We start from the raw sequence: 8,926 nt of genomic DNA, 5'->3' as shown, positions 1-8,926 counted from the left end.
ATATTATATAACTAGAATAATTTGATAAAAAAAAATAAAGAGATTTAAAGAAAATTTGTTGACTTTTTAAATCTGTGACTCAGATCATTAAACCTGAAGCATCAAATTTAAAAAAATCATGAAGCCTAATTTCTATAAAAATTAAATATTCAAGTATAATTTTTTTTTAAAAAAAAAAGACAAGAATTTCAATGATACAGAGGATTATATGTGACTATAAAACATCTTCTGAGCCGATGAATTTCTTTTTTATATATAGTTAAAATCTTAGCCTATATTATATAACTTTATAAATTCTTTTATAATCAAGAAGCAAGCAACCAGGAAAAAAGCAATTTAGAGAACTTCCATGAAAGTTATAGCTTCACTAGCATCCTACTAATTACTATTCATGATATTAAAACAAAAGCTCAAATAGAGGCTGATATTATTGATAAAACTCAAATTCTCCCTCTCCCTTTAGCCATTTAGATTAAAAACTACCATATAAAAAAAAAGGTTCACCTCATCATGTCCTTTCATCAATTACAAACTTGTTAACATAAAAACCTACATCATTATTCATCTAAAATTACCCCTAAGAGTTGTAAGAAAATTCAAAAACAAAATTGTTTTAAACATATCAAAATAATTTCTATTTTAAAAATATAAGATAATTAAAAAAAATTAAAAAAATCAATATGAACAAAAAGTTCCTTCCAGAATCAATAGATAAATAGATAAAGGTGATAGAAGGCTATAGTGTAAAAGTACGGATTTAAACCATTAACAAGGACATATAAAGACATAACCAAGATAAGGGAAGTCTTTTACAATGAAAATAATCAAATGATGACATGAAAAATCTTAGCACAAGTTTTAAGTGGTAAAAGAAATATTCAATATTGGTGTTTATGTATGTGTTTCTTTTTTCTGGCTACTGGAAAATGAACATAAAAATATCAATTGAAGGTAACACTGTTTAAAAAAATCTATGATAAAAGATCAAGGCATAGTCTAACTAGAGGGCAATGAGATGGTTAAGAGAAAGTTCATCACTTCCTAAAAAATAGTAAATAAAACAGAACTTCTTGTGGTGAACATAATAGGGCAATATATGTTATAAAAAGCCCAAACTATATGATTAAAAACAACATACATGTAATTTACAGAGGCAAACTCAAATGTATGGATGGTCACGTGACTAAAAAAATTATGTATAAAATAATAAGTCCTACCACAACTATAAAAGATAGATTGTAAAAAAGAGTGTAATTTATATTTTTTAAATAGATAAATATACATGCATGTCATCTAACCCTAAAATACTAGCATTTATATAAAGTTTTGTAGAAATTTTATAGGTAGAAATCATTGGTGGAGTCAAACAAGCCTTTAATAGATCCCGGGTAAATCATCATTGACCCTTAAGAGATGTCACCTCTCTAAATGACAAGGATTTTTTTAAAAAATTATTTTTATTTTTAAATTCTCCAGGGAAGTCTTTTTCTAACTTTTGCAGCTTGCTAAAGTTTTGCACAAATACTATATTTTTCTTACAAACTTACTATATAAAGTCTTTTTATAAGACTTTATTCCATAAATATTGTAAAGAAAAGGCAATAATCATACCCTATTTTTTATCCTCAAAACTTTTTATTAAAAAATGTCTTTTTAAGAAAAAAATCTTTTTCCAAACAAAAGTTCTCAAAGAAAAGGTTTTGGGTTGAAAAAGATAAGGATTTAGTTTACAGTCAGTAAAAAACATTATATGGACATGCAATTAGAGTTTTAATTTTGGACTTTATTTCAATTTTATCTCTAAATTAGAGGGGATGATCTGTTTTGGTGTACATATAATTTGATTACTAGATTTTATAGATCCCTTTTAACTTATTTTATTTTTATTTTTTGATTGTTTTGGCAAGCATGTCTACTGTAGTTGTTAGCTAGTTTCGTGTATGTTGAGTTGAATTAGCTTTGGTAGCCTTTTAGATGCCATCTAGGGGTTTATTTCGCTAGTTTGGTGCTTTTTAACCCTTTCTAATTTCTTTTCACTTTTTATTTTTATTTTGGATTCAATTATGTTTTTTTTATTGGTTTTAGGACCCCATTACTTTCTTTTTGTTCTTTATATTTTTGTGTTGATAGTTATTAAGGGCTTTTGTATTTTAGATGTGATTTGTTATTTACATTCATTCATATCTATTTATGTATGATAATGATCGGGTTGTGTTGGTTTTTTCTATCCATTTTTAGTTTTTTCAAATGTTGAGTTGTTTTATATGGTCCATCGTGATCATTATGTCCTTGGTTACATTGCTTTGTTTAGCCTAACATGTTTACACCCTTTCTTTATGCATTGTTTTTTTTTTTAAATGCTTTATTTGCTTGGATTTGATTTTTTTTTCTTCTTTTTTTCAGTTTTTGCATCTTTTCTATGTTGATGACTCTTTTTTTTATTCGTAATAGCTTGCTTATCTATTATGTCTTTTTTCACATTTTTTAGTTTCAGATTGGGTTTATTTTGTACATAGATTTGGGATTATTTTACTTTTACTATTTCGACGGCCTACAAGCACCATGTTACACTTATTGTTCATTATTGTAAACATTATTTATTGGTTGAAATTACAAGAACACAAATTGTAACAAGTAATAATATAAGTGAGAAAAGAATAGTCAACAAGGATTGAAAAATTACTAACAGTATTAAAATTAGTCAAATTATGATCGAATTGATGAATTGAATAATAGTGAATTGTGTCCTGGAAAAGAAGAAAAAATAACTAAATCTAAATTAAGATAATAATGTTATATAATTTTTTATTCACTATAATTAACCTTACGTTACATTTCTTATTAGATTAATTGCTATATTTCTTACTATTAATAATTAAGTTTCTATAATCTATTCATGAATCTTTCTTAAGCATTAATAAAATATCTTAACAAGTAATTTTTGGCATCTTTATCAAAATTCTAAACCTGTCAAGATTTATTAAGAACGATGAACCTTTAACAATTACATAAGGTCATAGATATCTATATCCCACAAATTTCTTATTGTATCTCAAACATTGGTAGAACAATTATTAATTTTTAGTCTCTAATTAATTCTCTAATGATATATATGGTGATCAATCATTCACAAGCATTAAGTTCAAAGAGAGATACTCAACAAATACCAAAATAATTCAAAAACAAAAACATTCACATATTGATAATTAGGCTACATCATAATCCTAGAAAAAAATTATTTCAAATCAAAATAAATAACAAGGTATTTGATACTTTTAACATAAAAAAAATTAATACTACTTGGTAAATTTAGCTTTTTAAAGCTTACAGCTCCTTAAAGAAGTTGTTTTCTTCCCTTCTCTTCACTTTTATAAGACATCACCTCCCTTTTATAACAAAAAAAAACAAAGTAACTTTTAGCAGCTATCAAAAGAAGCTTTTAAATCCTTTGTTCTCTCCTTTAAAGGAAATAAAATAAATTTTCTTGTTTATCAAATATTGCTAGAGATTTTTAGTTTTAGATTGCAAGGAAAATTTTGAATGAAAAACACTTGAATCACAAAATTTCTAATTTAGGAACAATTATTGCTTATTAAGTCAGCTTTTCGATGCTTTTTGAATAATCTCAAAACATTTTTTGAAATGAGAGATATTATAAATATACTAAAGCCTAGACATAGAACTTTTCAATTCGAGATTTTCTACAACATTGCTCTACAATGTTTTTGAATTCTCCCTTTGAATTTATTATTTTCCACAACATTTTACATGATCTTATTTCAGATATTACTGTTTAATCACCCCAATTGTTCTACATTCATTCAACTATTAAAGCTTATATGTTATAATATGCTTATTAGTAATCAAGTTTAACTTTCTAACCAATGCTGCACTAACAACATTAATATAATTATAATAATTATTAATTATATTATATAGCTTATTTTTTTATGTGGCTTTTAATATGAAAGATATTCTCTTTTTGTTACTCATCATCTTCTTCACTAACCTAAACATTCAAAGATCTTCATATAATCAAGAATTCACATCTAACATTATATTTAACATCACTAACATCTTTAAGTGCTAGTATATTTTCACTTTCAGATTCATCATTAGTTGACTTTACTTCTCCATCACCTCTCAAAATCACAATCCTTTTATTTTGACATTATAATACATAATACTCAAGTCCTTGATACCTAAAACTCTTAATCTCTAACTTATGATTCCGCTGAACATTATTTCTTCCTTCTTCCTCTATTTCCATAAGAACCTTTTTAATATATTAGGGTCCAATAACTTTAGGTACTACTAGTAGCTTTGTTTATGTATCATTAGCTTCTCTTATGAAATTCGACTTCCAACCCTAATAAAATCTCAAATAACTACTTGGTCTTGCACTACCTTTTCTTTTCAACTATTTTTCTACCTTTATAGTCACGTGCACATATCTTTAATTTTTAAATAATATTGGTATTAGAAATATCTCTATATAAATCATTTAAAATTCTAGTCATTATAGTTTCTTTATCATTAAAAACATTAGCTTTAATCATAACTATTTTCATCTCTTTAAAATACTTATGAACACTTTTAGAACCTTCAGAAAAAAGATTAAAATCTATCATATATTCCATATAGTAATGATTAGGGACAAACCTTTTCTTTATAATTGTTTTCATCTCTTCTCATGTGTCAAAAAGTCTTTTTCCATTACACCTCCTACCTATAACAAGGTAATGTTATCAAATAATAGCATAATTAGTTAATTCAACTATAACTAGTTTTACCTTTTTTTTCTCCAAATAATGATGGTAATCAAATACAAATCTTATATTCTTTTTCCAATCTAAATAAGCCTCTAGATTATTATTTACTTGAAATGGTAGAATTTTAAGTTTTATGTTACCCAAATTACAATCAAAACCATTATGATCATTAAAATCCCTTCCTTCATTGAAATTCTTATTTGGCCAAAATTTACCACCAAACTCTCTCTTTGATCATGTCTCATATAAGGGATTTTGGTGTGCACGGGACTTCCTTCCATGATTAGCTATATCCTTCTCCTTCTTCTCCTCCTCCTCATCATCATCATTAATGTTTAGCTACACTTTTATATGAAAGAGAAAGTTCTTGTTTAATAGACCTTTTAGCCTTATTTTCCTAAAAAAATTAGGTCTAATAATCATCTCAATACTCAATTTATTCATCTTTCCTATCAAAACCTCTATCATTACCTTCAATCTATCTTGTCTTTTTTGTATTCGATTGTATCACACTTTTTGATGACATTGTGAATACCTGTAATAAATATTAGTAACAAAGAAAAATTTCCTCACACTTTCTTTCACATGTTTACACTCGATTTAATATCACTCTACTCTTGTTTTACACATTTCAATTAGGCTTTTTACTATAATAATCTCACAATGCACTTTGCCTTACTATTCCCTTACACTCTTAAAGGTAAATTAACAATTTATTAAATAATTAATCAAAACAATAGAAGGATTTTATAATAATAAAAACTCATGAACAAAGAAAAATACAAAACTAATCAAAACAAAACTTGAGGATAAATTTATGAATAGCAATGTAAATTCATGCAAAATATAATCATGAAAAGAAAATATAAAATAAAAGCTATGGAGTTAAGGCTAAAGATTCTAACTGATTCAAGAAGTTAAGATTCAACTTCAAGAATTTTAAAAAAATAATTAAAATAAAACAAAAAGTAAAAAATAATTAAAATAAAAAAATAATTAAAATAAAACAAAAAAGATCTATACTAACTAGATTTTAATGGATCAATTCGGTGATACCAAGATTTGGTATGCAACTATTCAGAAAAATCAAGAAAATATTTAAGAAACTTTTAGCCAACCCTAAAATCTAAATTCATGTATTCATTTATACTCTAACTTATCAATTTAATCATTTCTTCTAATTTGTCCTTCAATTTTTCCTTTTATTTTTCTTTTATAATTCGGTTTAAACAAGATTTCTTTTTCTTTTTCTTTTTTTTTTACTTTAGGCCAAAATAAAATAAAAAAGATAAAAAATGTTTTTTTTTTTTTTTTTTTTTTTACTTTAAGCCAAAATAAAATAAAAAAGATAAAAAATAAATATCAAGAACAATTATTTTTTGATGCTCGGCGAAATCAAGAAACTAAATAAAATGATTATGCTACATCTCTCTTCAACTGTGTTTTAGTGTTTGTGCTGTTCCGCGATTGCTTCTGTTCATTCATGATTATTAGCATTCTGTTTTGTTACTTAGCTGATTTTTTGTTAGACTCTTCCTTCTCCATCTCACCAACCTTTCTTGATTGAATATGAAAGATCCTTTATTTCTTTATGATCATTGCTGATCTTCATCTACACATTTGTTAAATTTTCCACATTTAAATAAAGAGGATACGCATGTGTTTTTGGCTCCCCCTTCTGCCTCATATTCTAGGAGACTTCGAGTCTGTCGAGCTTGTATTGATGGATAGCTTGCTATTTACACCCACGTTCGTTTATTTCCTTTTTGTTGTTTTTGTTCAACTGTTTTGTTCACAAAGTGCATACTCTCACCTATTCGTCGTTTAACGAAAGACTCAACCTTTTAACACACAAAAAAACAGGAAATAATCTGGCTTTTGTTGGTGTTTTCGTTTATATTTATCAATTTTCTGTAGTATTTTTGCTGTTACGTTGTTTGGTTATTGAACATCGACCCCTTTCATGTGTTTGCTGCAGCCTTGTTCCCAGTAAGTTGTCCTCCTCATATTTTGTATAGCTTCTGTGGACCTGACACCAAAAATCCAACTCTTTCTCGCTGGCTCAAGTTGTCATCTTTCCAATCCTTACACCCAGTCTTACAAGATTAGTATCATCCACTGGCGCCATGTGAATGTCCCTCCTGATTGCACCTTGGTCATTTTGCAGGCACCGGATACCGTTGTTGTTCCTCCTGTGCATTCTAGTTTTGTATGCTTTCGATTCAATACTTGCGCTTCAAAGAAGCTTGCTTGTGTTTCAATCGCTTCCCTTTTATACTAATGCGATGATTTTCCATCCAGCCCTACCAATGTTTAAGAAACGCCAAGCAAGTAACACTGCAGCCATTGCATGTTCCTTACACTGTCTTCTTCTCGTTCGCCCTCTGAATTCCCCTGTTTTCTCACTTCTGGGTGCCCTTGCTTTTTTTAATTCCCCTGTTTTCTCACTTCTGGGTGCCTTTGCTTTTTATTTTATTTTTTATTATTATTAATGGGGAGTTATCGTTAGATTATATATATCTCATCTAATTTAATTTTATAAATTTTAAAATTAATAATTATATAAACTTTTAATAATTATATAAAAATTTAAATTTAAAATCTAATTAATTGAGTATTTCCTCTGCTTTTTCTTTCTAGTTAGAAAAAAGACTGGAGAATTCCAAGGTCAATTAATTTCGCTTGACGTCTGAACATGGTTTCAATCACAAACGAGGACATGGCAACAATCGCTGTGTATCAGATTATCATGACAATTATGGCCACTGTGCTTTAAAAATCTTTATAAATATATAGAAAGAAATTGTGTATCGCTGATTTGTTGAATTTCACCATAAATGAATAATACTAATTAATACTTTTTAGATTAAAAAAATAAATAATCATTATAAACATATCATTCTCTGATTATACATTGCAATATTAAATGCTCAATCTCTGAAAAAAAAAAGTGTTGTCGAGATTTTTGTTTTTTTAATGAAGCTCGTCCTCTAATATGGACATTAAGAGTGTCCTAAAAAAATCTTTTAGGACTTCAATGAATTAAAAATTAAAAAAAAATGCTTTGAAAAATTAAACCAATGAGAATTAAATAACAGAATCAAGATGAAAATAATAAATCTAAAAAAATCTCAAGGAAATAACAAAATTCATCCCAACAACAACTTCATAATTTAATTCTTGGAAATCCAATAAGCAACAAAATTACATATAAAATCATTGAAAAAATAAAAAATTAATATAATAATCAGATTTCATATTATTATCATTTTATGCTAATCTGATCCGAACAAATCTTCAACTACTATCAAATCGATACTCAAAACCCCTTGTTTTCACGTACCCAAATGCATCGGCAGGCTTGCACGCCATGCATGCACCTCTGCCTAATTCCTCAGCACCTAATTAAATTAGGCTAACCACTAATTGATAGCACGAGATAGCTAAAAGCTAACTCACAGAAGATAATCTCCAGCACATGTACGTAATCAACCAAAACTCTTTGCATTTCTCCCATTCTTTATTTCATTAATTTGTTTGATACCGGCCCTTCACCACAAATAATAATAATAATAATAATAATAATTCCAAAAAAAAAGAATGATACCGGCCCTTCACCACAAATAATAATCATAATAATAATTCCAAAAAAAAAAAGAGGATAAAGAACCTTAAACCGCTATGATCATGACAAGAGCATTGAAAGTGAGGTGTTATGATTATAACAACACAAAAGTTCGGTTCTTGAGGTCCTCAAGAACTAAACTTTTCAGCAGCAATCACCCCAGCTAAACGTGCTTTTTTATATTTTTGTCCTGTGAATGGCTTCCATGGGCAGCTTGTCCAGGAATATTATCTCACCTTGTGCCATGTTTGCTTATTATTATAGAAGAAGAAGAAGAAGAATGAGGTAAACTGTATCTCAATTATTGATCATAACAGGCTTACAGCTAGCAGATGATGGCCTACCATGTTTGGATCTTATATTAGGATATGATAGAGAGAAACAAGTCTCCATTTTCCACCGTTCTTCCCTTATGGAATTTCAATATTTCGTCAAATTTTGCCATTTACCCCCTAGTGCTGTCAAACACAGCCAGGCAAATTGGGGGGGAAATAAAACAAAATGAGTCCCAATTGTAAACAAAATCATT

Source organism: Populus euphratica, unplaced genomic scaffold, assembly GCF_000495115.2.
Source record: "Populus euphratica unplaced genomic scaffold, PopEup_1.0 scaffold27.1, whole genome shotgun sequence".
NCBI classification, from domain to species: Eukaryota; Viridiplantae; Streptophyta; class Magnoliopsida; order Malpighiales; family Salicaceae; genus Populus; species Populus euphratica.
Note: the sequence above shows the minus strand (reverse complement) of the source record.